This window comes from Telmatherina bonti (genome assembly GCF_933228915.1).
Source record: "Telmatherina bonti genome assembly, chromosome: 2".
Lineage (NCBI taxonomy): Eukaryota > Metazoa > Chordata > Actinopteri > Atheriniformes > Telmatherinidae > Telmatherina > Telmatherina bonti.
The window spans coordinates 14,290,765-14,306,501 of record NC_136620.1 but is presented as its reverse complement, the minus strand read 5'-3'; the positions used below and the strand labels follow the sequence as shown (position 1 = coordinate 14,306,501).

Genomic DNA, 15,737 nt, shown 5'->3' with positions numbered 1-15,737 from the left:
TATACACATATACATATATATTTATACATTATATATATATATTTATACATTATATATATATATATTTATACATTATATATATATATATTTATACATTATATATATATATATATTTATACATTATATATATATATATTTATACATTATATATATATATATTTATACATTATATATATATATATATATATATATTTATACATTATATTTATATATATATATATATTATATATATATATATATATATATATTTATACATTATATATATATATATATATATATTATATATTACACATTATATATATACACTTATATATATATATATATATATATATATACACATATATATATATATATATATATATATATATAATGTGTATATATATATATATATATATATACACACATTATATATACATTATATATATATATATATATATATATATATATATATATATATACATTATATATACATTATATATATATATATATATATATAGTAACATCCTGGACTTAGACATTGGTATGGTAGGCCCATTTTAGTACCTTGGTGTTCTTTTCAACGAGAAACTGGACTGGACATAGAAAGTCACTGATGCTGCTGCTGTTATTGCACGTCTTTGCATGCCGTATGATCTTTTCTCTTGAACTATCTGTTGTTGTTGCTGTGGCATATAAATTTCACCAGTGTGGGATCAATAAAGTTGCATCTTTTCTTATTTTATCCAAAATGTTGCAGTACATCTCTGGATAATCCATTTCCTTTCACTATCACTGTAAGCAGGCCGGACCAGAGTATGCTTCTTTGTTCCATATCAGAGTCTGAATGCATGTTCACACTACTCCAACGGACTATCCATGGACATGGACTAAACAGTGCTAGTGTGAATGCATCCTTAATGTAAAAAAAAACAAAAAAAACAATTCCCTGCTGATACAAGGAAAAGAATCTTTATATGTCCTCTGAATGTTTAAAAATGTTTACGTTTTGAAAAATGAGCAAATCAGTCTTAATCTTAATTATCTAAATTAATCTTAATTATTCATTTCTAAAGAGATTCCTTTAATTTCATTATTTGATATGCCAATAACTCTGCCTGTGCTAGTCGACCTAAATGTTCCTTCTGCACGAAAACACTGCAGTTCATGTAGGGTGCGATGCACATTGGGGACTTTGTAGCTGCCTTCCAACAACCTGACTTTCAGAACCAGAGAAAGGAAGCTTTGCTGCAATCACTGCTTTCTTAGCTGCTTCCTGATATTGTTGCTGACTGCCTTTTGGATCTTGGCTTTCATTAAAAAAAAAAAAAAAAGTGCATTCCCGGATGGCAGAGTGAAAGCTGAGCGGTAAATTTTAATACTCAACATGTCTAAATGATGGCTCACCTGAAATTTTTGTTATATGATATTTAATTTGCAAAGTCCACTATTTGAGTCTGTAGCTAGTATAGAATGTGGCTTTTACATTTTAATCTTATTTAATCTACTTATGTCAAAATCCAGTTAAATTTTAATTTTTTAATCACTTGTTGATCGGTGGATTGTCATTATCTTTTTTGGGCATACAGAGTATTTCTGGTAAACGTTTCTGGGTTTTCTGATGAATATTGTAATTGCTTAAAACACCACGGAGAGCTCATTCTTCTTTCAGTGATTAATTCAGGTTTCATATCTACAGTGTGGTTTGTTCACAATGATCAATATACAACAGGTCTGGGCTATTATAATTAATTACCATTTATTTACAAAACTACATAATTAGCAGCAACAACTGCTTCGTGGTTATGTTCTAAAAACTTGCAATAAATAAAAGATTGAATAATGCCTTACTTCATCACCTACAATATGTTAAGAAGCTAGCGCACAATAAAAGAATAAACATTTAACAGGACAAAAGGGCAAAAGACAAGGCTGCAGACATATTTATGATACTCGGCAGGGGCTTTTTAACTGCTTACAGGTGAAGTTTAATTAGCTTTTTTTCTTTTTATATATATATATATATATATATATATATATATATATATATATAAAATGAAAAAGAACTCAAGCTAAGAAGAAAACAACACTTCTGAATGAATGCAGGGATCTCACACCAGCATTCTCCTCTAACGACAGCTAGCAGTCAAGTAAATGAGGCAGAACAAGTTCTCCATCACGTCACAGCAGGCAACGAGCTTGGAGGGTTGAGGAGGTATGGAGGATGCAAATAAATAAATAAGTTGAAGAGGAAGGAGTTGGAAGGGGGACACTGAACTGCAGAGGATGAGATTGAAAGCCCTGGAAAAAAGAGATGACGACCGTGGTGTTACCAGTGGATGGTTAAAAATAGAAGCGGAGCCCTGCAACAACTTGTCAGCTGAGGCCATTTGAATCAATTGATTATTGCTGTGTAAGAGAAGATGAAGTCTTTTATTAGGTTAGAGCTTTGAGGGAAGAGCAGCAATGCTAACATGATCAGATTCAAACCACCTCAGAAATATTATGCATGCCAGCATTAAGAACATCAAAGCTACAACAAGCCAAAATACAGTTCATAGACCTTCAGAGAATATGGTTTCAGAAAATTCCTTCCACAAATATATTTAATATATTTATATTTTAGGAAAATTGACACTAAGTCAGTGCTGGACATCTGTCCACACACAGCTGTGTTAACAGCACATTAGGCCATGAAACGTCTTACCAGTGGCATTATGCAGTTTGTGAAATACAACCTTGTGATTGGTCAACATGTCAGTTTATGAACCTTTAAACACCTTATCTGTGAACTGTTCTTTTTCCACCTACTAGTCTGCAACACTTGGCTCCACTGGGGATTCAGCTCTACTGGGGTTTGCGAAATTCTTCCCATTACTTTGTATAATGCACTAAACAACTGGACTTTCCAATCAATTCCAAGCAAACAACTTTGGGTTAATTCAGAAGCTGTGAATGCACGCTGAGACGAAAACTGTTTTTTGTTTTTGTTTTTTTACCAACAACTGGTTTTTATTGTTTCGGGTTTTTAATGGAATTGAAATAATTTAAAAAAACAAGAAAAATCAACTTAATGTAAAACAAACAAAGTTATTGTAATGCCCACCAGAGAGATTGAGAGGGTCTTGGCTGCAGCCTGGAGAATGAGGCGGGGCTGGATATTGGGAGGGGTTGGACATCCAACCTCACCCCCTCAACATTTTCATTGGGTTAACCCTAACCCTTACTCTAACCCTAAGCCTAACGTCATGCACATCGGACGTCCAACTCCGCCCAACATCCAGCCCCAACCCATTCTCCAGGCTGCAGCTGGGGGTTATTGGAGAGATTCAGACGCAGACTGGAGATTAAACCAGCTGTCAAGCAGTCATGGCTCGCTACAGTAATGTAAAGCAGGGGCAAGGAACCTATTGCATTTACATCTGTCAAGACACTGAAAGTGCAAATGCATGAATAATACAAGAAATAGAAATTCTGACAAAATGTTTGAAAAAAATATTTTTATAAAAAAAAAGCATCACATAAAAAGCAACAAAAGAATCGCCTTGTATGACTCAAATCTGTCAACTGCAACATTACAAAAGGTCACAGCGACCCTGAGGAGCAGGTTGTTTGGAGAGTTGCAGGTACATTTTTGTTATTTTTTAGAAAAACTTAGAGAAAAATATGACTTTATGATTACTGAAAAACATAGAATTACATTTTTTTTTCCTTTTTGCAGTATATCAGGACTTACAGTGAAATGCCCTTTGTGACAGAACTGACTCATATTGGTGTCTTTTTTGTTTCTAACATGTCTTTCTTCATACATGATCAAATGAAAGCACCAACAATAAAAGAAAAAAATAGAAATAGCTAAAATAATGTGAAAACAAGATGCAGAAAAAAGGTTTACAGCAGGGACCTTAAGTTGCCGAGGGCCACTTTCCCGCAGGTTTCCCTGATTCAATGCATCACTTTGAGATCAATGGTTCATTGTGCAGACCTTAACAAGCTGTTGGATCAGTTTCATTTGAATCAAGTGTGTTGGAGGCAGAAGCATCAAAAAGCTGCAGAACTGTGACCCAGGAGTACCAGATTTTTAGATCCCTGATGTATTGAACTCCACCTGTTCTTTAAATTAATGTTATGAACCTCACTGAAAGCCAAGTAAAAAAGATGTGATTCATGACTTGGGCAATTTTCTGTGTTTTTAATCAAGTATCCCTCCTGATGGCTTTTTCATGCCAAGCTAGTTCTCTCATGAGGGCCAGAAAAGATAACTAATCTAAATGACAGAAACAATGAAATGCTTTAATCTCACTGCGCACGAGAAGTTTCGATCTGGAAACTTTTCAGACTCTTCTGCTTTCATGATCATGGTAAGATGGCACAACACACAACAGGAACATACATTTAAAAAGAAACTCAAAAGGCAGCCCGTATTGAACATAAACATTCAAGTTATGCATTGTGTGTAGGTGCTGCATGCAGTGTGTGTGCATGCAGGAGAGTCACATCTTTATCAGCTTAGAACAGAGACGCTGTGAGAAAAGAGCCTTGGAGACACTTTCCCTCCATAACGGCAGTGAAGGCTTTGGTCTTCTAATTCTCATTTATCTTCCTTCAGCTGTCAGAACGGTCAGCTGTCACGTTCACAGTTGGCGTGTTTCATTGGCTTGCACATTTCATTTAAAGATGAACTGTAAATAAACTTAAAAAAATAAAAAATAAATAAAACTACATCAATTGAGGCAATTTATCCAACTATTTACAGCTCTTATTTCACAAATGGTCACGCTCTTCTAAAAAAAGAATAAGAACAGTAGATATTCCACGGCAGATGAATTTATTTTAAAAAAAAAAAAAAAAAGCAAAGGGAGGAGTGAAACCTGCTATCAAATATTATTTGCATTGCACTTAAAAGCTTTAAAGCTACAAAATGCTTTGCATGAAGGGATACTGTGAGTTAGGTCAGATTGATCAACAGAAGGCAGAAATCAAAATCTGGGATAAATTAATCAGACAAAGACGATGCAACTGTTCATAGCTCTGGGCATCATGTTGTTCATATTATTATATTAAACTGCATTATGCTGCAAATACCAGTTTAAAGCCTTTTTCACTGCTGCACCAGTAAACATGCAGCTAATTAGATGTGCTATTGGTGATGTTGAGCAAAGAACATATGAGTTGAGAAAGTGAATATGTAGTTGAACATGATAACAGAATAAACGAGATATATCAGTTGTCTGGAGATATTTTGGCTTTGAAAGGTTTGACGTGCACAAAACAACTATTTTCAGGAAATTACGTTCAAATAAAGTTCAGCTAAGAGTCTGCAACGCGAGCGATTTACTGCATCACCTCAGCCACAAACCTGCACTGGACAAAGAACATCCCATGATTCAGCCACTTAATTGAGTTTGCTGTTGGAAACATTCCTCAGAGATTTTGCTCCATATTGACATGAAGCATCACACAGTTGCTGCACATCCATGCTGAGAATAACCAGTTCCACCACAGTTCAGAGGTGCTCTGTTGGATTGAGATCTGGTGACTGTGGAGGCCGTTGGAGAACTGAGAACTCATCGTCATGTTCTAGAAAGTATGTGGGGATGATTAAACCTTTGTGACATGGTCCATAATCTGCTGGGAGTAGCCAGCAGAAAATGCAACACTGTGGTCATAAAGCGATGGACATGGTCAGGTAGACTGCGGTGTATAAATGTCATGTTGATACCAAGGGGCCCAAAGAATTAAATGGGGAAAAAAAGTTAAATACAGCCTCAGTTTCTTGTTCTTAGCTGACAGAAATGGCCACCGATGTGGTCTTCTGCTTCTGTAGACCATTTCCTTCAAGGTTGAACATGTTGGGAGTTCAGAGATTGCTCAATATCAGTGTGTATGTGATTTCCTGTTATCTCTGAAGACGACTGCTGCTCATTGGACCATGCCACACTTTCATTTAAATCTCCTTTCTTCCTCATTCGGATGTTTAGCTTGAACTTCAGTCGTTTTGACCACGCCTACATTCCTAAATGCACTGAGCTGCTGCCATGTGATTGGCTGATTGTGTTGACAAGGTGAACAGACGTACGTAATAAAGTGTTCAATAGGTGTGAATATTTATGCATGTAAGAGTAATACAGAACTTTTCAGTATGTTTTAAAGGATTGCAAATGAATGGTAAACTTTTTCAGACTTTTGATTCCAAATTTCCAAGGCAGAGTGAGACCTCATACAAGGAACATCATCTTGCAAAAACAGACTCAACCATTACCAAAAGGAAACTGCAGTTGTCACAGCAGAGGTTAAATGAGATAACTAATGATTGTGACTGATTTCCTATTAAATCTGTAAATAATAACACAATATGTTGATCTAATTCCCCATTTATTAATTTATTTGTCTGTTTGACCATATTTTTTCTGCTTTTAGCATTTCCTGAAAAATCAAAGATAGAAAATAAAGTTATACTTAAAAAGAAACCCTTTGCATCATCTATGTATAACTTCTCACAGCACAATGCATCCAAAAAGCTGGCACTGGAGGTCACCGCTAAGGCCAGGACATAGCTTTTGGACTGAAATGGTGAAAAGACCAACCAGCTGGTCACATTGTATTTCCTGAACATTTCTTGAGAAGTCTGCATCAAACCCCAAAACACTTCCAATCTGCTTAACTGTTAACCCTAGCTCTCCTCATCACTCCTCCTCCAGGAATTGTATATCTGTCTAAAAAGCTTGGAACAAACGTACGTTGAAGTGATCAAGGTAAGAGAGAGGACTTTGTTCAGATGGAGCCTGAGCATGAAAAGATTCCTTATTCCATAGACAAAAAATTTTTTTAATTTCAATTATCTGCTTTCATCGTGGAGGCCTCTTAACCTTTAACTTTATGTGGAGTTTAACTGTTCATTTGGCAGCTGAAAGACAACTGAACATGAGAGGAAAGATTGATTTTAAAGAATAGCTCCAGCCCTACCGGAGCTACTTGTGAAGGATTCAAAAAGAATGATGAGAAAATTACACTGTAGCACCAACAGCACCAACATGACTCTTCATGCTTCAGCATTCAGGAAAATATGATTTTCTTACAGATAAGTGTGTTTTGTGCTGATGAAGTATTCCTAGCAGGGATTTAGTGTTTCATAACACAAAGGAACCAAATACATGAGAAAAATTAAAATATTCTGTCTTTAAGTGCTTCATGAGACTTAAGAATCCAAAAACCACAACTTAAACCACTCATTTCAAGACAATATTCAGTCATTTAAATAAAAATTGGGAAGTTTGTCAATAAACATGGAATTTTGCTGCTTTATTCCAATAAAGACTGTTTTCAAGCTGTCTTTGTCTTATCAGAGGTCTGGTTGGGAAGATAAGTTGCCCAGGAAGGAAATGTAGACATCACTGTCCTCAGCAACACTGCCCAGTTCCTCCTTGGGAATCCCAATACATTCTCAACACTGTTTCCCCTAATTTCCAATATAGTTCCAATATAATGTGAGTGAAAAAAATGCCTGCACCTGGAGGGATCTTTACTGCCTGGTCTGAATATTTGGCCATGTATGTGCTTATATTTAGGGGTATTTTGTTAGATGGATATAACATCCATACAGATATGGATCTAGCTTTACTCAGAATTGCAGAAGTGCAATTGTATGCGGGATTTTCACGAATTATGAGCACTAGCTTTGTGGGAATCAATTAAATTATGCACGACATTCTGAATTTCAGGCCCTGTCTAGTGTTGTTTACAAAGCAGAGGGGATTTTGTTGGAATGGTACGATGCATTTTATCAATGACACAGCTGCCAAACAGGATTTAAATGGGGATCATAATTACCGTTTTTCTTTTAACACAGGTAAATACATATTTTTAATCATTTATTTATAAAAAATAGAAAAAAATAACTTAACTTTGTACCTGCAGGAGCAAATTAAGCATGTATTTATAAGACAAACGTCCACTGAATGTTGGTGGAAGGAAAGCAAAATAGTGGAGGACATCTATTGTTTTCCTCTTTAAATAAATAACAGTCTCTCATAGGCAACACCAAATATAATGAAAATAAACAAGCTAAATCACAGGTATGGGCCTATAAAAAAAAAAAACCTTCACTTAGCAAGTCGTCCTAACAGAGCTGGACTTTATTGATCTTTCCGCTTTCAAATATCTAAATTTACACTTCATTGCACAAGTGTACAGAGGCACTGCAGTGGAAACAGGATGTCTCCAGGGCCTTTGAGGGGCAGCTAAAGCGCAGGGCAACGTCTTGACAAATAATCAGCACATGGAGTAGCAGTGAATTCACCTCGGGACTTCATTAGTCCCCGAAAGCAATGTGCAAAACTGCAGGCTGATCTAGACTCCACACAGTGCAACACACTCAACTTGTCAATATCCATTTATCCATTAAGAGTCCATAAATATGGTCCGCCTGCAGAAGACAACAGATGCCAGTTATTTTCCTTTAAATACTCAGTATGGAGTAAGGCCAGAATGACTCCTTTCTTAATATAGTCTTAAAATATAGAAATAAAATGTACCAAGCTGAGCACACTTCAAGTTAGATCACACGTATGCAATACTTAGATGCTATACCTAATGGTAGGGCTGGGCGATTAATCGATTTAATCAAATACAAATTATAAACAAAAAAAGGTATTATTTAGGGCACACTAAACCACCTCTGATCACTATTCCATCCAGTTGTATTATTTTTAAATTGAGGAATAAGCCTTGGTGTTTATTGTTGCACTACAAGGCAATATTATGTGGCTGAAATAATTACAGTGACACCAAGAACTAAGTTTTATCAAGTATGAAGGATAAAAAGTAGAGCTGCAATGGAAATGGTATTTTAAGTGTTCAAAATAAACCTTGGAAAAACAAATGACCTAACTTTCCTTTTTTTCCTCTTAACTCTTGCACTCAAATCCAAAGATTCAGTTATGCATCCTCAGTCTGGTGTTTGGTACATTCCCACTGTTTGGTGTTATTTTATTCAGTCGAGTGGTTTGAGTAGGTGTAGAGTATAAGAGACAAATGTTTGCTGAGCACAAGAGAACAAGTTGTTTCTTTTTCCAGTCAGGATAATTTTCGTATGTATTCCCACAAAAAGCAAGTGTCTGCAGCACAATCTAGATTGTATCTAGAAATTGTAGCAACATTACAAAGGAACACAGCAATGGCAGCAGTATTGAGAGTTGGCTTGTACTCCCCAAGTATGCAAGGGTTCTCTCTGGGTACTTTGGCTTCCTCCCACGTTAGATCCCTAACATTCTCTAAGTTATCAAAGTATAATCATAACCGTTTCCCAGATAGCAATCCCAATATGGGTTACTTTTGATTTGGATGGCTTAATGACAGCAATACAAAGTGTTAGGTGGACCAGATATGTGCTGAATATGCATGTTTTTAACATTTGCACTGCATTGCATTGCATTGCATTATGTAGTGCGACTTTAATGCGTTAATTATGAATAATTAATTACAGAAACATTAACACGTTAAAAAAAATAATGCTTTTAATCGCGGAACCTTTGTCAGAGCAAAATTTCCTGGTACAACAATAACACAGATGCACACACTACTTCTTTACTAACTTTGCTGCATTGGTGTTATATTTACGGATGTTTCAGACCCTTCAGTTATTCTATTTAAAGACAAAATGAGCATCAAAAAGGTCTAGCCTCTTTTTCTGGTGGTATCAGGGACTTTTGGTGAGTAATATTAAAAGAACGTGTGGTTTTCTCTTTCCCGTTAGCAACACCTGTCTTTTCCCCCTCCCTCACCCTAAAAAACACTTATGCATTGTCGTCATGCAGCTCCATGCTGCTGGCAGAGCAGAAGGTGATCATCTCTGCAGCAAAATCAGACTTAAGTTGGCACAAAGCGATCCTGTCCTGGTTTACTGTCAGATATTAATGTCCATTTATGAAGAGTGTCAATCAAACATTAAAAATGTTAAAATTACTGTAACATGTTGTGGACTTTTAATTTTAAAACAGCTGCAGTTGTTAAAGAATTTCAAATGAAACTTTAACTTTGGGTCCGTTCAGTTTTGTCAGGGAAGTTTTATGTTTCTTTTGTACTGTTTTAAAAGTTAAATGCACTTTTCCAGACATTAATGTAGTTTGAGTTTACAATATTAAACTCTTTTTAGTATTATTTGATTTAATAATCCATCTTCATGAAAACTTACTTTTTGGGGCAAATTTTATTATGTGAATAAAATGTGATTAATTGAGATGATTTAATTACAGAGCCTGTAATCAATTAGATTATTTTTTAATCAAGTCCCACTACTAATTATCATAATATAATATAATATAATATAATATATTATAATATAATATAATACAATCTAATACATCTGCGATGGACTGTCCAGGGTGTACTTGCATTATGTCTGTTAATTGCTTGGCTAATTCCAGCTCCCCACAACTCTTAATTTGACTTAGTGCAAAAAAAATTATATTATATTTTTTTTGCTTTTAGATCACTTAAAGTGAACCAAAAGCTAAGTTTGTAAGAGAACCACAGTTTGCTTCTTTGATCCACATCACCAGCTATTAAAGCTTTTTATGCTGCTGATACTAGTTAGATTTCACACTAACCCATCATTTCTGTTATGTACACACACAGCCTGGGTGCTGCTCTTCTGCAATTTTGAGTTTCACCTTTTTTTAAAACGGAAGATTGACTTAGAAAGATTTGTCCGGCTCTTTGGTACAATTTAGCCCTAAAAAAGCTGTGAGGATACATACCCGAGACAATATTGTGCAATGAAATTGTGTTCTCATCGTTAAACAAAAAGACCACTGTAGGGAGGGAAGGGACAAAATAAAAACAACAAAAAAGAAAAAAATACACTGCCTTGTATTGCCTTACATAACACAACCTACATCTGTTATGGCCCTGACTCATCTGGTCTGCAGGGCTTCCTGGTAATGGAGAGACTCCGGAGTCCACAGCTGATAGACTGCCATCCCTCGGCTCCACCTGAACCACCTTGGATCGGGATTGGTGGATATTGGTGCAGGCTCCGCCCACATTGGCCACAGATGATGACACCTGTCTATTTAAGGACAATCAGCACCGTCATTCAGGGCAGCTGTGTCTGATGGTGACAGTTTGCCACCTCCGGTTTGGCGTCGACGGCCATAGTATAACAGATTTGCTTAGATTGGTTCTTGGCTTTTCTTTTGTTAATTGCTGTCTTTGTCTGAGTTTTGTTTGGTCTGTGGTTACAGAATTTTTGTTTAGCTTTTGGAGTTTTGTTAAATAGTGGATTTTGGCTCCTGTCAAGGGATGTTTTAGGTTGTACCCTTTAGATTCCTTGATTTGAATCATTGTAAATAAAATCCCTTCTTTTATTGGAACTTTTAGTTGCCACTCTTCTTTTGTGTTGCAACCCCCTTTTTCCCCTAGACACGACTGGGGTCGTAACAACATCCACCTGGACTCACAGCAGTCTGACCACCATGTAATTATCATGCCCACTCCTGTTGGTTTTTTGCTTGTGTTGTTGTCACTCTCGGATGTGAGTCTCTTTGGAGAAAAGCATCTGCTAAATGACAGTAGAATGAAATAGAAATGTGTTGCTTTAGATTGCATCGTTAACACTTAAAGAATTGATTTTTGTGCATTTTACATGGATAAACACCCACGTCGGCATTGCATTGCATATAAAAACAATCTTATCCCTACCCATGGTGAGACATTTCTAGACATACATAGACATACCCAGCTGTGTATCCTTCCCTATATCCCTGTGATGCATGGCCCTGTGATGAACTAGCGACCTGTCCGAGGTGTACACTGGTTCTTGCCCAATGATAGCTGGGATTGGCTCCAGCTTCCCCCCGACCCCCCGACGAATCCATTAAGAAAATGACTGACTGACCTCATGAATTATTAAAAAACACTTTTTTTTCCACATGCAATATTTTACTCCAACAGACATGTAGAGACACTTTTTATGTGTTTAATATCATTTGACTTTTTATTTAGTTTATTTTTTTATCTATTCTATAAAAATATATATGAAGTTCATACGGACATATTTATATAATAGAAACATTCTATAAAAAATTACTTGTATTTTTTTGTCCTTTTTTTCCCACTGAGGTAGAATTGATATTTACATTAACATGTTTTTATTAAATTTTACACTTTGTTTATTCTTCAGTGAGTTGCAGTGAGTTGGGTGACTCTCTTATTGTCCAAAGAAGTGGCAAAATTGGAAATATACCATTCTCATATATGAATAAAAAACAGTCTTTAAATAAGTGTCTTCTATAGTGGACACAATGCATCAAAAGGATATCTAATCCAATAGTTGATGGTTAGGCATCTCTATCTGGACAAGAAAAGCCCAAAAGGGGAAATAATTAAATAAATAAATAAACCAGCAGAAAAAACACAGGGAAACAGTGTGAAGCCAAAAAGAAAGCCACAAAAGTAAGAAAGTAAGTAAATGTGTATTTATATAACATATTTCAAGATAAAAATTACGACGTGATTTAGAATAAAACACAAAAACTGAAAAAAACTTAAAAAGAAATAAAACTAAGTAAAAGGAAGATTAAAATGATGTGTTTTTATCTGATTTTTAAAAGAGAACACCAACTCTGTGGATCTCCGGCTGAGAGGAAGGGAGTTCCACTGGAACATATGGCTGAAAAAGGTCCCGAATATAACCAGGTCCTTGGTCACGTCGGGCTCTTTAAAGCTGGGGTAGGAAATGTTGGGGAGCTAGCAAGATTTAAAAGTCGTGCCCTGTCTTGGCTCCTCCCCCTCTAGTTTTGCTTCTTGCTTCATCCAAGGCTTTTACTTATGTTTTTACCGGCGTTCATCTGTTTGTTTGTGTTCAAGATAAAATCCGTCCATAACTTTTTGAGTTAATTAAACTTTCAGGAATTGTTGGAAACGTGAAAAGGAAGAACGATTTAATTTTGGTGGTGACCCGGATCATTGTTTGGATCCAGGAACTTTTTAAGGGCCGTGGCGGAGGTTTGAGCTCTCAGAGTGCTTTTTTTTTTTTTTTTTTTTTTTTTTTTTTTTTTTTTTTTTTTTTAGTTTGCAGCTTTTAGCGGGAGGAGGCAAATAAACCGAGCCGGATCGGGGAAATCCTTCCTGCATTTTCTCACCCATGTTTGCCTTCCGAGTTTCTTCTTCTCAAACGTTTGATTGGTCAGAGTTTTTACAGATTTTCAGTAAACTGAGGGGTCTAACTATATTTCTTGTGAATGATGAAGAACCTGTGAAGCTGGATCACGGGGTGACTGGAGTGAATTTTGATCATTTACTCAGCAGCGTTCTTGACAACCTGGAGACGGCCAAGTGATGTTTTTCTTAAGCAGGTGAAGGTGGAGTTGCAGAAGTGAAATGATTGGACTCAGCTTGGTAATGTTCTTTTAATGCTAAAAACAGGAACAGACAAGTGATTTTATGTGAGCATCTAAAGACAGTGCAGGGTCTATAATTACGCCGAAGTTCTTCACTGAGGGCTTAACAAAAGAGACATACACACCAAGACTCTCAGCTATTGTAGGGAATAATCTATCTTGGGAGCAAAGAAGAACTTCCATATTTTCATCATTTAGTTGAAGAAAGTTTTCACCCATCCAACTCTTGGCTGCATCCAAGTAAAGTAAGTGAAACTGTCAAAGTATTCTAAGATAAACGAAAAGTAAAATTGAAGAAGAACCGATCTATACAATCACCAAACAATGTCAGTGATTGGTGAACATCATAATCAAAGAGACTACATGGAAAGAATGATCATATGGGCCAATTAAACTTGGTGAACAAGCCGTTAGTTTGGAAGTTTCCAACAGAAAGTATCATTTTATTAAAAAGGAAAAACATTGAAAACAAAGATTAAAAGTCTTCGTCTTCTGCCGCTTATCCGGGGTCGGGTCGTGGGGCAGCAGCCTAAGCAGGGAAGCCCAGACTTCCCTCTCCCCAGCCACATTTGCCAACTCTGCAGGGAGGATCCCGAGGCGTTCCCAGGCCAGCCGAGAGATATAATCCCTCCAGCGTGTCCTGGGTCTTCCCCGGGGTCTCGTTCCAGAGGGACGTGCCTGGAACACCTCACCAGGGAGGCGTCCAGGAGGCATCCTGACCAGATGCCCGAGCCACCTCAACTGGTTCCTCTCGATGCGAAGGAGCAGCGGCTCTACTCTGAGCCCCTCCCGGATGACCGAGCTCCTCACCCTATCTCTAAGGGAGAGCCCGGCTACCCTGCGGAGGAAACTCATTTCAGCCGCCTGTATACGAGATCTCGTTCTTTCAGTCACGACCCACAGCTGATGACCATAGGTGAGGGTAGGAACGTAGATCGACTGGTAAATCGAGAGCTTCGCCTTCTGGCTCAGCTCCTTCTTCACCACGACAGACCGGCGCAGAGTCCGCATTACTGCAGGCGCCGCACCGATCCGCTTCCCTCACTCGTGAACAAGAACCCGAGATATTTAAACTCCTCCACTTGAGGCAGGACCTGACTCCCAACCCAGAGAGGGCAATCCACCCTATTCCGGCTGATAAAGATTAAAAGTACCGTTTCTAATGTCAGTGAAGTTTCAGTTATTTTAGAAATAGTTAACATCAACAAATCTTATATAGTGATCAAGACATTGATTAAAATAGGAGACAATAATGTTACTTACTATCCTGCTCACCCCCATTAATTAATCTTTCCCATATTTTCTAACTGTTTCAATACTATCAGAAATTTGAAACTTACTGACCAGCCAACAGACAAGCACAGCCACAACATTCAGTTTGTTCAGATTCTAGTTTCACTGACCAAAACATCACTCAAAAATATAGATTTCATATTGATTAGACCAATTGGAGTGGCAGTGACTCAGGTGGTAAAGCTGCTTGTCTTATGACCTGACGGTCTGCGGTTAGAGTCCAGCTCCCCTACACTGTTACAGCCCCGAGGTCAGATAAATGCAAAGGGTTGCGCGTGGTTATGTTCAACTGTGCAATGATTCGTTGTGGCAACCCAGAAAGGGAAACAAAGTTCCCAAAACCAATCATGTATTTCCCCAATTAATTAACGCATGACATTAGCAGTTATAGGAAAACCTGCAAACTGATCAGTAAATGAGTAAATCTTTGTTTTTATTCTTTGTTTTAACCCTAGAAATCATTCAGGACAACAAAAAGGTGGTTAGATTTGTTTATCCACCCTTGCAGTGCAATAAATTATAAGACCAAGCAAAAGAAAAGAAAAAAAAACTGAAGGTCAGTCAACAAGATAGAAACCTCCTCTTTTCTGTCATTCTCCTAAATAATTAAATTGTTTCTGAAAACTGATAAATAAATAAAATAGTTCTAATTCTCCACATAATCAATATCAGCAACAAAACATATGACATTTGGCTGCTGAGTTCAGGAAAAGCAATAAATCTCATCCGAAAACCAAATCATCTTATGTCCGCTTTGCTCTGTTCTCAGCTACTTTAGTCAGAAGAGACAGAAAACATCCCTCCCGTCTTCCCTTTCTTCCTGTCTGACATTTCCTGGTTTGGGGCTCCTGAGATCTACAGCAGCTCTTTCCACACCTCAGAGACCACATGAAAATTCATTCATGTTTTTCATTTCCTGCTGTTACGTTAGGTCTCACATTCAGTAGTTATAAGACTGTCATTTAGCACAAAGTTTAGCTTTTTCTAGAATGATCTACATGAAACACATTAGGGGGCAATGTGGAGGACATTCTCCAAAGATAACCCCGCATATAGACTGGGAAGTTG

General features: G+C 37.0%; 1 protein-coding gene across 1 annotated transcript in view; it reads right to left on the bottom strand.

The window, feature by feature from the left end:
- cadps2 (Ca++-dependent secretion activator 2) overlaps positions 1–15,737 on the bottom strand; it is a gene marked incomplete at both ends in the record, with an annotated part of 215,682 nt that overhangs the window by 183,374 nt on the left and 16,571 nt on the right. The gene's annotated exons all lie outside the window — the stretch shown is intronic.